We start from the raw sequence: 14060 nt of genomic DNA on the forward strand, positions 1-14060 counted from the left end.
TTTCATTCAGAACCTTATGTCACATGAAAAAATATTATCAAGCCACTAGATTTCGACATCAGATTTTCCTTTCTGAACAGTTGCTCTCAACAGACAGTTCACACACAGATTTAAAGAGGACCTGTCATCACACTTGACATGTCTGTTAATGTAGCATTTTTTGATTCAACTCTGATAGATTAGGAACCATTGGAAACAACAAAAATAATCATTACCTAAAACAAAGAAATTCTGGTTCCATCCTGGTTGAATTAATATAGGGGTCTGAATTAAATTATAAGTCTAGAGCCTGAATTAATTTATGGGTCTTTTCTAGAATTAAAATGAATTTAGGAATTTTAATTTATTTTGAGTTGGGGTCTGGGTTTCATGTCTCTCGTGATCTCATCCTACATTTCCCTTTTGACAAGGACATGGTGTAGTTTTAATTCCTGTTGATCCGCGCAAATGTTTAGCCCCTCCGTCTTTCAATGAGGCTTACCCTCTGCTTTTCCATGCAGAACGCACTGAAATCAGTCGAGTTTTGCTTATTTCGCTGGCAAATGTGTTAAACATCAGGCCAAAAGTGCAGTTGAATATTTTCAAATTTTGATGGCTTCCAGGCTTCCAGGCTTCCAGGCTTCCAGGCTTCCAGGCTTCCAGGCTTCCAGGCTTCCAGGCTTCCAGGCTTCCAGGCTTCCAGGCTTCCAGGCTTCCAGGCTTCCAGGCTTCCAGGCTTCCAGGCTTCCAGGCTTCCAGGCTTCCAGGCTTCCAGGCTTCCAGGCTTCCAGGCTTCCAGGCTTCCAGGCTTCCAGGCTTCCAGGCTTCCAGGCTTCCAGGCTTCCAGGCTTCCAGGCTTCCAGGCTTCCAGGCTTCCAGGCTTCCAGGCTTCCAGGCTTCCAGGCTTCCAGGCTTCCAGGCTTCCAGGCTTCCAGGCTTCCAGGCTTCCAGGCTTCCAGGCTTCCAGGCTTCCAGGCTTCCAGGCAGTCAGTGGTGTGGTGCTGTGGCTTAGCTGGTTAAAGCGCCTGTCTAGTAAACAGGAGATCCTGAGTTCAAATCTCAGCAGTGCCTTTTCATTCAGAACTTTATGTCACATGAAAAAATATTATCAAGCCACTAGATTTCGACATCAGATTTTCCTTTGCCCACCTAGGCTGCAAAAAAGTGCCACACATGTGGTATCTCCGTACTCGGGAGAAGTTGGGGAATGTGTTTTGGGGTGTCATTTTACATATACCCTTGCTGGGTGAGAGAAATATCTTGGCAAAAGACAACTTTTCCCATTTTTTTATACAAAGTTGGCATTTGACCAAGATATTTATCTCACCCAGCATGGGTATATGTAAAATGACACCCCAAAACACATTCCCCAACTTCTCCTGAGTACGGCGATACCAGATGTGTGACACTTTTTTGCAGCCTAGATGCGCAAAGGTGCCCAAATTCCTTTTAGGAGGGCATTTTTAGACCTTTGGATACCAGACTTCTTCTCACGCTTTGTGGCCCCTAGAATGCCAGGGCAGTATAAATACCCCACATGTGACCCCATTTTGGAAAGAAGACACCCCAAGGTATTCAATGAGGGGCATGGTGAGTTCATAGAATTTTTTTTTTTTTGGCACAAGTTAGCGGAAATTGATATTTTTAATTTTTTTCTCACAAAGTCTCCCGTTCCGCTAACTTGGGACAAAAATTTCAATCTTTCATGGACACAATATGCCCCTCACGGAATACCTGGGGGTGTCTTCTTTCCGAAATGGGGTCACATGTGGGGTATTTATACTGCCCTGGCATTCTAGGGGCCCTAAAGCGTGAGAAGAAGTCTGGAATATAAATGTCTAAAAATTTTTACTCATTTGGATTCCGTGAGGGGTATGGTGAGTTCATGTGAGATTTTATTTTTTGACACAAGTTAGTGGAATATGAGACTTTGTAAGAAAAAAAAATAATAATTCCGCTAACTTGGGCCAAAAAAATGTCTGAATGGAGCCTTACAGAGGGTGATCAATGACAGGGGGGTGATCAATGACAGGGGGGGTGATCAATGACAGGGGTGTGATCAATGACAGGGGGGTGATCAATGACAGGGGGGTGATCAGGGAGTCTATATGGGGTGATAACCACAGTCATTGATCATGCCCCTGTAAGGCTTCATTCAGACGTCCGGATGCGTTTTGCGGATCCGATCCATCTATCAGTGCATCCGTAAAAATCATGCGGACATCTGAATGGAGCTTTACAGGGGGGTAATCAATGACAGGGGGGGTGATCAATGACAGGGGGGTGATCAGGGAGTCTATATGGGGTGATAACCACAGTCATTGATCATGCCCCTGTAAGGCTTTATTCAGACGTCCGGATGCGTTTTGCGGATCCGATCCATCTATAAGTGGATCCGTAAAAAGCATGCGGACATTTGAATGGAGCTTTACAGGGGGGTAATCAATGACAGGGGGGTGATCAGGGAGTCTATATGGGGTGATAACCACAGTCATTGATCATGCCCCTGTAAGGCTTCATTCAGACGTCCGGATGCGTTTTGCGGATCCGATCCATCTATCAGTGCATCCGTAAAAATCATGCGGACATCTGAATGGAGCTTTACAGGGGGGTAATCAATGACAGGGGGGGTGATCAATGACAGGGGGGTGATCAGGGAGTCTATATGGGGTGATAACCACAGTCATTGATCATGCCCCTGTAAGGCTTTATTCAGACGTCCGGATGCGTTTTGCGGATCCGATCCATCTATAAGTGGATCCGTAAAAAGCATGCGGACATTTGAATGGAGCTTTACAGGGGGGTAATCAATGACAGGGGGGTGATCAGGGAGTCTATATGGGGTGATAACCACAGTCATTGATCATGCCCCTGTAAGGCTTCATTCAGACGTCCGGATGCGTTTTGCGGATCCGATCCATCTATCAGTGCATCCGTAAAAATCATGCGGACGTCTGAATGGAGCTTTACAGGGGGTTGATCAATGACAGGGGGGTAATCAATGACAGGGGGGTAATCAATGACAGGGGGGTGATCAGGGAGTCTATATGAGGTGATCAGGGGTGATCAGGGGCTAATAAGGGGTTAATAAGTGACGGGGGGGGGGTGTAGTGTAGTGTAGTGGTGCTTGGTGCTACTTTACTGAGCTACCTGTGTCCTCTGGTGGTCGATCCAAACAAAGGGGACCACCAGAGGACCAGGTAGCAGGTATATTAGACGCTGTTATCAAAACAGCGTCTAATATACCTGTTAGGGGTTAAAAAAAACACATCTCCAGCCTGCCAGCGAACGATCGCCGCTGGCAGGCTGGAGATCAACTCTCTTACCTTCCGTTCCTGTGAGCGCGCGCGCGCGCCTGTGTGCGCGCGTTCACAGGAAATCTCGCGTCTCGCGAGATGACGCATATATGCGTGACTCTGCGCAGGGCTGCCACCTCCGCAACGCGATCCTGCGTTAGGCGGTCCGGAGGTGGTTAAGATAATCGCCCAAAAACTGAAAAAACTATGGCTCTTAGACTATGGAGACACTAAAACTTTTTTTTTGTTTTAAAAATGAAATCATTGGGTAAAACTTACACAAATTAAAAAAATTGTATACATATTAGGTATCGCCGCGTCCGGGAAAACCTGCTCTATGAAATTACCACATGATCTAACCTGTCAGATGAATTTTGTAAATCACAAAAAAAAAAAAACTGCCAAAAAAGCTATTTCTTGTTACCTTGCCGCACAAAAAGTGTAATATAGAGCAACCAAAAATCATATGTACCCTAAACTAGTACCAACAAAACTGCCACCCTATTCCGTAGTTTCTAAAATGGGGTCACTTTTCTGGAGTTTCTACTCTAGGGGTGCATCAGGGGGGCTTCAAATGGGACATGGTGTCAAAAAACCAGTCCAGCAAAACCTGCCTTCCAAAAACCGTATGGCATTCCTTTCCTTCTGCGCCCTGCCGTGTGCCCGTACAGCGGTTTACAACCACATATGGGGTGTTTCTGTAAACTACAGAATCAGGGCCATAAATATTGAGTTTGGTTTGGCTGTTAACCCTTGCTTTGTAACTGGAAAAAAAATATTAAAATGGAAAATCTGCCAAAAAAGTGAAATTTGGAAATTGGATCTCTATTTTCCATTAAATCTTGTGCAACACCTAAAGAGTTAACAAAGTTTGTAAAATCAGTTTTGAATACCTTGAGGGGTGTAGTTTCTTAGATGGGGTCACTTTTATGGAGTTTCTACTCTAGGGGTGCATCAGGGGGGCTTCAAATGGGACATGGTGTCAAAAAAACAGTCCAGCAAAATCTGTCTTCCAAAAACCAAACGGCGCACCTTTCACTCTATGCCCCGCGGTGTGGCCGTACAGTAGTTTACGGCCACATATGGGGAGTTTCTGTAAACGGCAGAGTCAGGGCAATAAAGATACAGTCTTGTTTGGCTGTTAACCCTTGCTTTGTTAGTGGAAAAAATTGGTTAAAATGGAAAATTAGGCAAAAAAATGAAATTCTCAAATTTCATCCCCATTTGCCAATAACTCTTGTGCAACACCTAAAGGGTTAACGAAGTTTGTAAAATCAGTTTTGAATACCTTGAGGGGTGTAGTTTCTTAGATGGGGTCACTTTTATGGAGTTTCTACTCTAGGGGTGCATCAGGGAGGCTTCAAATGGGACATGGTGTCAAAAAACCAGTCCAGCAAAATCTGTCTTCCAAAAACCAAACGGCGCACCTTTCACTCTACGCCCCGCTGTGTGGCCGTACAGTAGTTTACGGCAACATATGGGGTGTTTCTGTAAACGGCAGAGTCAGGGCAATAAAGATACAGTCTTGTTTGGCTGTTAACCCTTGCTTTGTTAGTGGAAAAAATTGGTTAAAATGGAAAATTAGGCAAAAAAATGAAATTCGCAAATTTCTTCCCCATTTGCCAATAACTCTTGTGCAACACCTAAAGGGTTAACGAAGTTTGTAAAATCAGTTTTGAATACCTTGAGGGGTGTAGTTTCTTAGATGGGGTCATTTTTGGGTGGTTTCTATTATGTAAGCCTCGCAAAGTGACTTCAGAAATTTCAAGATTTGCTTCTAAACTTCTAAGCCTTATAACATCCCCAAAAAATAAAATATCATTCCCAAAACAATTCAAACTTGAAGTAGACATATGGGGAATGTAAAGTCATCACAATTTTTGGGAGTATTACTATGTATTACAGAAGTAGAGAAACTGAAACTTTGAAATTTGCATATTTTTCAATTTATTTGGTAAATTAGGTATTATTTTGTGGAAAAAAATAATATTTTTTGACTTCATTTTACCAGTGTCATGAAGTACAATATGTGACGAAAAAACAATCTTAGAACGGCCTGGATAAGTCAAAGCGTTTTAAAGTTATCAGCACTTAAAGTGACACTGGTCAGATTTGCAAAAAATGGCCAAGTCCTTAAGGTGAAATAGGGCTGAGTCCTTAAGGGGTTAAAAAGGACCTGTCATCACACTTGACATGTCTGTTAATGTAGCAGTTTTTGATTCAACTCTGATAGATTAGGAACCATTGGTAACAACAAAAATAATCATTACCTAAAACAAAGAAATTCTGGTTCCATCCTGGTTGAATTAATATAGGGGTCTGAATTAAATTATAAGTCTAGAGCCTGAATTAATTTATGGGTCTTTTCTAGAATTAAAATGAATTTAGGATTTTTAATTTATTTTGAGTTGGGGTCTGGGTTTCATGTCTCTCGTGATCTCATCCTACATTTCCCTTTTGACAAGGGCATGGTGTAGTTTTAATTCCTGTTGATCCGCGCAAATGTTTAGCCCCTCCGTCTTTCAATGAGGCTGCCCCTCTGCTTTTCCATGCAGAACGCACTGAAATCAGTCGAGTGTTGCTTATTTCGCTAGCAAATGTGTTAAACATCAGGCCAAAAGTGCAGTTGAATATTTTCAAATTTTGATGGCTTCCAGGCTTCCAGGCTTCCAGGCTTCCAGGCTTCCAGGCTGTCAGTGGTTTGGTGCTGTGGCTTAGCTGGTTAAAGCGCCTGTCTAGTAAACAGGAGATCCTGAGTTCAAATCTCAGCAGTGACTTTTCATTCAGAACTTTGTCACATGAAAAAATATTATCAAGCCACTAGATTTCATAGAAACATATAGAAACATAGAATGTGTCAGCAGATAAGAACCATTTGGCCCATCTAGTCTGCCCAATATACTGAATACTATGGATAGCCCCCGGCCCTATCTTATATGAAGGATGGCCTTATGCCTATCCCATGCATGCTTAAACCCCTTCACTGTATTTGCAGCTACCACTTCTGCAGGAAGGCTATTCCATGCATCCACTACTCTCTCAGTAAAGTAATACTTCCTTATATTACTTTTAAACCTTTGCCCCTCTAATTTAAAACTGTGTCCTCTTGTGGTAGTTTTTCTTCTTTTAAATATGCTCTCTTCCTTTACCGAGTTGATTCCCTTTATGTATTTAAAAGTTTCTATCATATCCCCTCTGTCTCTTCTTTCTTCCAAGCTATACATATTAAGGTCCTTTAACCTTTCCTGGTAAGTTTTATCCTGCAATCCATGTACTAGTTTAGTAGCTCTTCTCTGAACTCTCTCTAGAGTATCTATATCCTTCTGGAGATATGGCCTCCAGTACTGCGCACAATACTCCAAGTGAGGTCTCACCAGTGTTCTGTACAGCGGCATAAGCACTTCACTCTTTCTACTGCTTATACCTCTCCCTATACATCCAAGCATTCTGCTGGCATTTCGTGCTGCTCTATTACATTGTCTTCCCACCTTTAAGTCTTCTGAAATAATTACTCCTAAATCCCTTACATCAGATTTTCCTTTCTGAACAGTTGCTCTCAACAGACAGTTCACACACAGATTTAAAGAGGACCTGTCATCACACTTGACATGTCTGTTAATGTAGGAGTTTTTGATTCAACTCTGATAGATTAGGAACCATTGCAAACAACAAAAATAATCATTACCTAAAACAAAGAAATTCTGGTTCCATCCTGGTTGAATTAATATAGGGGTCTGAATTAAATTATAAGTCTAGGGCCTGAATTAAGTTATGGGTCTTTTCTAGAATCTAAATGAATTTTGGGTTTTTAATTTATTTTGAGTTGGGGTCTGGGTTTCATGTCTCTCATGATCTCATCCTACATTTCCTACTTAACGTTGTTTGTGGACTATAAGATGCACTATTTAGCTAGAAAACATATTTTCAAAATGTGACTGGTTTTTATAGTCCGTAGTCAGGATGATCCAGCAGTGCCAGATTCCTGACTGCTGCCTTAAGTACTCACCTCACTCATTACTTGCTAAAGGCAGTGAGATGGTAACATGATTCTCTTTCCCTCCCATAGCTCCAGTTCCTCTATCATCTCTGTCTATTCTGTTTTGTTCCAATCTAGACAGATTTTTGGAGTGACCATATGGGATTTTCAAAATTTAAAGAGATCCTATAGGCCTGGGCAAATATAGGATGCCGAAAGGTGAGAAAAATGAAGATACATTACAAAGTTTCATCTTGGTGCTGTGGCTTAGCTGGTTAAAGCGCCTGTCTAGTAAACAGGAGATCCTGAGTTCAAATCTCAGCAGTGCCTTTTCATTCAGAACTTTATGTCACATGAAAAAATATAATCAAGCCACTAGATTTCGACATCAGATTTTCCTTTCTGAACAGTTTCTCTCAACAGACAGTTCACACACAGATTTAACCCCTTAGGGACGCATGACGTATTGGTACGGCATGTTTCCCGAGTCCTTAAGGACCCATGACGTAACCGTACGTCATGTGTTGTTCCGATCACTGGCGTGCGGCTGGCAGTGATCGGAACCCGGTGCCTGCTCAAATCATTGAGCAGGCACCTCGGCTAAATGCACGGGGGGGTCCCGTGACCCCCCCATGTCTGCGATCGCAACAAATCGCAGGTCAATTCAGACCTGCGGTTTGTTGCGCTTTCTGCAGTTTCTGATCGCTGCGGTCCCTGACCGCGGCGATCAGAAACTTTAGTGTTGCAAAAATATATATTTATCACCCCCCCTGCACCTCTGAATGATTTTAGCCCGGTGGAAGGTGCAGGGGGGGGGTGCGGGCGGTGGGGGCGTTGCGGGAGGCGGGCGGTGCGGCAGGCGGGATCGCGATCCCCCGCCCGCCTCCCATTGAATAATCGTTGGTGTTCAGTGGGTATACCAGGGTGCCAGCACATTGCTGGCACCCTGGTATAAACGGCTGACATCGGTGATGCGATGTCAGCCGTTTAACCCTTTCCATACAGCGGTCCGTACGGACCGCTGTATGGAAAAGGTTAACAGCTCAGGGAGCTCCCTCCCTCTCCGATCGGGGGGGCTGCAGTGCCTTTGCAGCCCCCCGATGGAGAGGGAGAGAGCCCCCAGACAGCCCCCCGAAGCCCTGTGCTCACCCTTCCCCGTCTGCGAAGTTCTGAGCAGACGGGGAAGGTTCCCATTGCAACAGGACGCCTGCTCAGGCGTCCTGCTGTCCATGGTGCTGAACAGATCTGTGCTAAAAGCATAGATCTGTTCAGTGTAAGTAAAATACAGTGCAGTACCCTATATAGAGTACAGTACTGTATTATACAGACATCAGACCCACTGGATCTTCAAGAACCAAGTGGGTCTGGGTAAAAAAAAAAAGTAAAAAAAAAGTGAAAAAAAGTAAAAATCAAAAAACACATTTATCACTGAATAAAAATGAAAAAAATAAAATTCCCTACACATGTTTGGTATCGCCGCGTCCGTAACGACCTGATCTATAAAACGGTCATGTTACTTTACCTGAACGGTGAACACCATAAAAATAAAAAATAAAAAACTATGATGAAATTGAAATTTTGCCCACCTTACTTCCCAAAAAAAGGTAATAAAAGTGATCAAAAAAGTCGCATGTACGCCAAAATTGCAACAATCAAACCGTCATCTCATCCCGCAAAAAATGAGACCCTACTTAAGATAATCGCCCAAAAACTGAAAAAACTATGGCTCTTAGACTATGGAAACACTAAAACATGATTTTTTTGGTTTCAAAAATGAAATCATTGTGTAGAACTTACATAAATTAAAAAAAAGTATACATATTAGGTATCGCCGCGTCCGTATCGACCGCCTCTATAAAAATATCACATGACCTAACCCCTCAGATGACCACCGTAAAAAAATAAAAATAAAAACGGTGTAAAAATAGCCATTTTTTGTCATCTTACGTCACAAAAAGTGTAATAGCAAGCGATCAAAAAGTCATATGCACCCCAAAATAGTGCAAATCAAACCATCATCTCATCCCGCAAAAAATGAGACCCTACTTAACCACTTCAGCCCCCAGTGCTTAAACACCCTGAAAGACCAGGCCACTTTTTACACTTCTGACCTACACTACTTTCACCATTTATTGCTCGGTCATGCAACTTACCACCCAAATGAATTTTACCTCCTTTTCTTCTCACTAATAGAGCTTTCATTTGGTGGTATTTCATTGCTGCTGACATTTTTACTTTTTTTGTTATTAATCGAAATTTAACGGTTTTTTTGCAAAAAAATGACATTTTTCACTTTCAGTTGTAAAATTTTGCAAAAAAAACTACATCCATATATAAATTTTGCTCTAAATTTATTGTTCTACATGTCTTTGATTAAAAAAAAATGTTTGGGTAAAAAAAAAATGGTTTGGGTAAAAGTTATAGCGTTTACAAACTATGGTACAAAAATGTGAATTTCCGCTTTTTGAAGCAGCTCTGACTTTCTGAGCACCTGTCATGTTTCCTGAGGTTCTACAATGCCCAGACAGTACAAATACCCCACAAATGACCCCATTTCGGAAAGTACACACCCTAAGGTATTCGCTGATGGGCATAGTGAGTTCATAGAACTTTTTATTTTTTGTCACAAGTTAGCGGAAAATGATGATTTTTTTTTTTTTTCTTACAAAGTCTCATATTCCACTAACTTGTGACAAAAAATAAAAAGTTCTATGAACTCACTATGCCCATCAGCGAATACCTTGGGGTCTCTTCTTTCCAAAATGGGGTCACTTGTGGGGTAGTTATACTGCCCTGGCATTCTAGGGGCCCAAATGTGTGGTAAGGAGTTTGAAATCAAATTCTGTAAAAAATGACGAGTGAAATCCGAAAGGTGCTCTTTGGAATATGGGCCCCTTTGCCCACCTAGGCTGCAAAAAAGTGTCACACATCTGGTATCTCTGTATTCAGGAGAAGTTGAGGAATGTGTTTTGGGGTGTCTTTTTACATATACCCATGCTGGGTGAGATAAATATCTTGGTCAAATGCCAACTTTGTATAAAAAAATGGGAAAAGTTGTCTTTTGCCAAGATATTTCTCTCACCCAGCATGGGTATATGTAAAATGACACCCCAAAACACATTCCCCAACTTCTCCTGAGTACGGAGATACCAGATGTGTGACACTTTTTTGCAGCCTAGGTGGGCAAAGGGGCCCATATTCCAAAGAGCACCTTTCGGATTTCACAGGTCATTTTTTACAGAATTTGATTTCAAACTCCTTACCACACATTTGGGCCCCTAGAATGCCAGGGCAGTATAACTACCCCACAAGTGACCCCATTTTGGAAAGAAGAGACCCCAAGGTATTCGCTGATGGGCATAGTGAGTTCATGGAAGTTTTTATTTTTTGTCACAAGTTAGAGGAATATGAGACTTTGTATGGAAAAAAAAAAAAAATCAGCATTTTCCACTAACTTGTGACAAAAAATAAAAAATTCTAGGAACTCGCCATGCCCCTCACGGAATACCTTGGGGTGTCTTCTTTCCAAAATGGGGTCACTTGTGGGGTAGTTATACTGCCCTGGCATTTTCCAGGGGCCCTAATGTGTGGTAAGTAGGTAAATGACCTGTGAAATCCTAAAGGTGCTCTTTGGAATGTGGGCCCCTTTGCCCACCTAGGCTGCAAAAAAGTGCCACACATGTGGTATTTCCGTACTCGGGAGAAGTTGGGGAATGTGTTTTGGGGTGTCATTTTACATATACCCTTGCTGGGTGAGAGAAATATCTTGGCAAAAGACAACTTTTCCCATTTTTTTATACAAAGTTGGCATTTGACCAAGATATTTATCTCACCCAGCATGGGTATATGTAAAATGACACCCCAAAACACATTCCCCAACTTCTCCTGAGTACGGCGATACCAGATGTGTGACACTTTTTTGCAGCCTAGATGCGCAAAGGTGCCCAAATTCCTTTTAGGAGGGCATTTTTAGACATTTGGATACCAGACTTCTTCTCACGCTTTGTGGCCCCTAGAATGCCAGGGCAGTATAAATACCCCACATGTGACCCCATTTTGGAAAGAAGACACCCCAAGGTATTCAATGAGGGGCATGGTGAGTTCATAGAATTTTTTTTTTTTGGCACAAGTTAGCGGAAATTGATATTTTTAATTTTTTTCTCACAAAGTCTCCCGTTCCGCTAACTTGGGACAAAAATTTCAATCTTTCATGGACACAATATGCCCCTCACGGAATACCTGGGGGTGTCTTCTTTCCGAAATGGGGTCACATGTGGGGTATTTATACTGCCCTGGCATTCTAGGGGCCCTAAAGCGTGAGAAGAAGTCTGGAATATAAATGTCTAAAAATTTTTACTCATTTGGATTCCGTGAGGGGTATGGTGAGTTCATGTGAGATTTTATTTTTTGACACAAGTTAGTGGAATATGAGACTTTGTAAGAAAAAAAAATAATAATTCCGCTAACTTGGGCCAAAAAAATGTCTGAATGGAGCCTTACAGAGGGTGATCAATGACAGGGGGGGTGATCAATGACAGGGGGGGTGATCAATGACAGGGGGGTGATCAATGACAGGGGGGTGATCAGGGAGTCTATATGGGGTGATAACCACAGTCATTGATCATGCCCCTGTAAGGCTTCATTCAGACGTCCGGATGCGTTTTGCGGATCCGATCCATCTATCAGTGCATCCGTAAAAATCATGCGGACATCTGAATGGAGCTTTACAGGGGGGTAATCAATGACAGGGGGGGTGATCAATGACAGGGGGGTGATCAGGGAGTCTATATGGGGTGATAACCACAGTCATTGATCATGCCCCTGTAAGGCTTTATTCAGACGTCCGGATGCGTTTTGCGGATCCGATCCATCTATAAGTGGATCCGTAAAAAGCATGCGGACATTTGAATGGAGCTTTACAGGGGGGTAATCAATGACAGGGGGGTGATCAGGGAGTCTATATGGGGTGATAACCACAGTCATTGATCATGCCCCTGTAAGGCTTCATTCAGACGTCCGGATGCGTTTTGCGGATCCGATCCATCTATCAGTGCATCCGTAAAAATCATGCGGACGTCTGAATGGAGCTTTACAGGGGGTTGATCAATGACAGGGGGGTAATCAATGACAGGGGGGTAATCAATGACAGGGGGGTAATCAATGACAGGGGGGTGATCAGGGAGTCTATATGAGGTGATCAGGGGTGATCAGGGGCTAATAAGGGGTTAATAAGTGACGGGGGGGGGGTGTAGTGTAGTGTAGTGGTGCTTGGTGCTACTTTACTGAGATACCTGTGTCCTCTGGTGGTCGATCCAAACAAAGGGGACCACCAGAGGACCAGGTAGCAGGTATATTAGACGCTGTTATCAAAACAGCGTCTAATATACCTGTTAGGGGTTAAAAAAAACACATCTCCAGCCTGCCAGCGAACGATCGCCGCTGGCAGGCTGGAGATCAACTCTCTTACCTTCCGTTCCTGTGAGCGCGCGCGCCTGTGTGCGCGCGTTCACAGGAAATCTCGCGTCTCGCGAGATGACGCATATATGCGTGACTCTGCGCAGGGCTGCCACCTCCGCAACGCGATCCTGCGTTAGGCGGTCCGGAGGTGGTTAAGATAATCGCCCAAAAACTGAAAAAACTATGGCTCTTAGACTATGGAGACACTAAAACTTTTTTTTTGTTTTAAAAATGAAATCATTGGGTAAAACTTACACAAATTAAAAAAATTGTATACATATTAGGTATCGCCGCGTCCGGGAAAACCTGCTCTATGAAATTACCACATGATCTAACCTGTCAGATGAATTTTGTAAATCACAAAAAAAAAAAAACTGCCAAAAAAGCTATTTCTTGTTACCTTGCCGCACAAAAAGTGTAATATAGAGCAACCAAAAATCATATGTACCCTAAACTAGTACCAACAAAACTGCCACCCTATTCCGTAGTTTATAAAATGGGGTCACTTTTCTGGAGTTTCTACTCTAGGGGTGCATCAGGGGGGCTTCAAATGGGACATGGTGTCAAAAAACCAGTCCAGCAAAACCTGCCTTCCAAAAACCGTATGGCATTCCTTTCCTTCTGCGCCCTGCCGTGTGCCCGTACAGCGGTTTACAACCACATATGGGGTGTTTCTGTAAACTACAGAATCAGGGCCATAAATATTGAGTTTGGTTTGGCTGTTAACCCTTGCTTTGTAACTGGAAAAAAAATATTAAAATGGAAAATCTGCCAAAAAAGTGAAATTTGGAAATTGGATCTCTATTTTCCATTAAATCTTGTGCAACACCTAAAGAGTTAACAAAGTTTGTAAAATCAGTTTTGAATACCTTGAGGGGTGTAGTTTCTTAGATGGGGTCACTTTTATGGAGTTTCTACTCTAGGGGTGCATCAGGGGGGCTTCAAATGGGACATGGTGTCAAAAAAACAGTCCAGCAAAATCTGCCTTCCAAAAACCAAACGGCGCACCTTTCACTCTACGCCCCGCTGTGTGGCCGTACAGTAGTTTACGGCCACATATGGGGAGTTTCTGTAAACGGCAGAGTCAGGGCAATAAAGATACAGTCTTGTTTGGCTGTTAACCCTTGCTTTGTTAGTGGAAAAAATTGGTTAAAATGGAAAATTAGGCAAAAAAATGAAATTCGCAAATTTCTTCCCCATTTGCCAATAACTCTTGTGCAACACCTAAAGGGTTAACGAAGTTTGTAAAATCAGTTTTGAATACCTTGAGGGGTGTAGTTTCTTAGATGGGGTCATTTTTGGGTGGTTTCTATTATGTAAGCCTCGCAAAGTGACTTCAGAAATTTCAAGAT

The 14060-nt window shown here is 42.7% G+C and overlaps 3 non-coding genes across 3 annotated transcripts; all 3 read left to right on the forward strand.

The window, feature by feature from the left end:
- The first annotated feature begins 976 nt into the window (after positions 1 to 976).
- TRNAT-AGU lies at positions 977 to 1050 on the forward strand. The gene has a single exon. It is a non-coding gene; the product is annotated as a tRNA-Thr (tRNA).
- A 4928-nt stretch (positions 1051 to 5978) lies between these two features.
- Positions 5979 to 6052, forward strand: TRNAT-AGU. Its single transcript has one exon. It is a non-coding gene; the product is annotated as a tRNA-Thr (tRNA).
- A 1455-nt stretch (positions 6053 to 7507) lies between these two features.
- TRNAT-AGU lies at positions 7508 to 7581 on the forward strand. Its single transcript has one exon. It is a non-coding gene; the product is annotated as a tRNA-Thr (tRNA).
- Positions 7582 to 14060: the final 6479 nt, after the last annotated feature.

Source organism: Bufo bufo, chromosome 1 (assembly GCF_905171765.1).
Source record: "Bufo bufo chromosome 1, aBufBuf1.1, whole genome shotgun sequence".
Taxonomy (NCBI): Eukaryota; Metazoa; Chordata; class Amphibia; order Anura; family Bufonidae; genus Bufo; species Bufo bufo.